This window comes from Penaeus vannamei, chromosome 14, assembly GCF_042767895.1.
Source record: "Penaeus vannamei isolate JL-2024 chromosome 14, ASM4276789v1, whole genome shotgun sequence".
NCBI classification, from domain to species: Eukaryota; Metazoa; Arthropoda; class Malacostraca; order Decapoda; family Penaeidae; genus Penaeus; species Penaeus vannamei.
The window spans coordinates 718,288-720,787 of NC_091562.1; the positions used below are offsets into that span (position 1 = coordinate 718,288).

The following is a 2,500-nucleotide window of genomic DNA, read 5'->3' on the forward strand; positions in this document are numbered from 1 at the left end:
TCTCTCTCCATTCTTCCCTCCTCCCTCCTGCTCTCTCTCCTTCCCTCCTCCCTCCTGCTCTCTCTCTTCCTTCCTCCTCCCTCCTGTTCTCTCTCCCACCCTCTTCCCTTCCTTTCTCTCTCCCACCCTGTCCCCTCCTTCTCAAACTCCCACCCTCCTCCTTCCTTCTCACTCTCCCTCCCTCTTTTCCTCTTTCTCTCCCTTCTTCCCTCCTCCCTTCCTCTCTCTCTCTCCCTCCCTCCTCCTTCATTCTCTCCCTCACCCTCCTTTTCTCTCTTTCTCTTCCTTCACTCACTCACACTCTCTCTTTTCCCTCTCTCTCCCTCCCTCTCCCCCTTCCTCTACCTCTCCCTCTCCCCCTCCCCATACCTCTCCCTCTCCCTCCCTGTCTTCTAGAAAATCTCCCAAGTAGCAATACCGGCGCTATTTATTAACCACTCCCTTTAACGCAAAACACCAACATTACAATATTAAGTACAGCAAATATTACAGTTACGCTCTACTTGTATAGAATCAATACGGTCTATGTTAAACATATGTTGCAGTCAGTGGACATCATGAATCATTGACAGTCATGCTGCTTGATGTCACGAAACAATACGGCATGTTCAAGGTATGTTCAAATGTAGGGCAAGTTATAAGGTGGCGTAGACGAGGCATGTCGATCACAGTCCAATAATATTCGTACAAAGTAAAAAATATCCACGAAACTATAGTCCTACATAGCGCTTGTCACAGCCGCTGGGTTTCCATTGTTGCATGTGCAATGGACGATTAATCTATAGGGGAACACTTATGGCAAAGAGCGAGGTTTGTGTTACTTATATTTTAAGTTCGTAAGTTCTTTGAGATAAATGGAGTAAAGGAAGAGCCAGATGCCCGAAACACCTCTTCCCGAAAACCGATCTGCCGACGTTATATAACACGGTAGGACACTGTCACCCGAAAACCCGACTCACTCTCCTCCCCTCGCGTGAGTGTTTACGGTAAACTGTGCGAGGGAAGGTAACTAGGCAGATATGAGACATGTTTTCTCCTCATAACCTCACGATCGCCACTGCTAAGAGGGGCCTTAACCACCCACATTGCCCTAGGTTCGCGACAGAGCAGACAATGGGCGTGCATCATGGCCAGCCGACGGGTTCACATCTGAAATACATCTCTTGCCTCTTTCCCAAATCGCATCTGAGCGCGTCAGTGGATATCGAGGGGGGAGTCCTTTCAAAAGTCAAATCCGGGTGACAAATGGCTAATTTCCAGAGCAAAACCGCTGCATTTCATTGTCTTAAATACTGTCGGCATTGCAGCGCCAAATGAGATGTCTGCACTGCACTCCCTACACACCGCGTTGCTGCAACAAAGTCAAGTTGCAGTTACGAAAGAGTCTTGATTCCAAAGAATCCTCCGCCGGTGCAATGCGGAAGGAGAGCGGATTACCACCCTTAATAAACACACCCTGACTGTCAGGAAGGCAGACGTTCATGCGCGCGGCTCGTTTCACAGATATTCCTAGATTCCACTATGTTCACCGTAACCCGCCGCGGCCGCCGACGCTCGCGCCCGCTAGTCCTAACGGGGGTTGTCGTACCGCGCGCTTTGACTTCCCCACCGCATATGCTGTCGGTATAATCAATCGGACACACCTTGTCTCATTAGTATTTACCAATTGCCCTTGAAGTAGAGTTCTTGTTTCTAGTCTATATTGGTCGATAAGCCACATTCCTGATCAATAGGATATTGTGAATATATGGTAAAGAGTTCAACTTTAATGAGTCGATCACGCGTCTGGCAGCTACGCAATCAGCTGGGCGAAAATGTGTTCGCACATATTTTTCTCATCTCCATAATATGCCAAGTGTGAATAGCGCGTGAATGATAATCATAATATAAACAAATATAATCACATGGCCATTAACACCACTTCCCATGTTAAATATAAAACGAAATTCTTCTCTAACACTTCCAAAACTAAAATTGAAAAAGTGAAAATTGCGACAGCCGGTAACTCTCGGCGTGTGACGTATCGGTGGGCGGGGCAAGGACGGCCTTGAAAATAGCATCAAAGGATACTCACACCTGATGACTCTACCATGAAGATTGCAGATGGTGAGCCCACGCTGCTCGAGACAGGAGGGAGGCTGGGCCACTTCTCATGGCAGATCTCAACGGCAGTCAAAGGAAAGATCGATGATGCTAACCCTCCAACACAGCCACCCCTGTTACCTAAAGCTTTAACTGGCCGGGCTGAATCAACACTCCATCAGCGCCGACAATGATACAATGCATATTAAAGCCATACGAGGAACTGAATCCCTGCAACGTTACTCATCAGCAACAGAATGAAGGGGGGAAATGAAACTGCCAGCATCAACACAACGCTCGGTGAACTGAACACGTTTTAAGTGCAAAAGATATCAATAAACACAGGTGTAGCATTGACGTATCGCTACACCTGCTCTTTTCTTGAAAATGAATCCCCGATTTTTTTTCAAATCAAACA

The 2,500-nt window shown here is 47.3% G+C and overlaps 1 protein-coding gene across 1 annotated transcript in view; it reads right to left on the reverse strand.

Annotated features, from left to right (window-relative positions):
• Nucleotides 1-2,500, reverse strand: part of LOC113814358 (SUN domain-containing ossification factor) — a 118,841-nt gene that overhangs the window by 88,683 nt on the left and 27,658 nt on the right. The gene's annotated exons all lie outside the window — the stretch shown is intronic.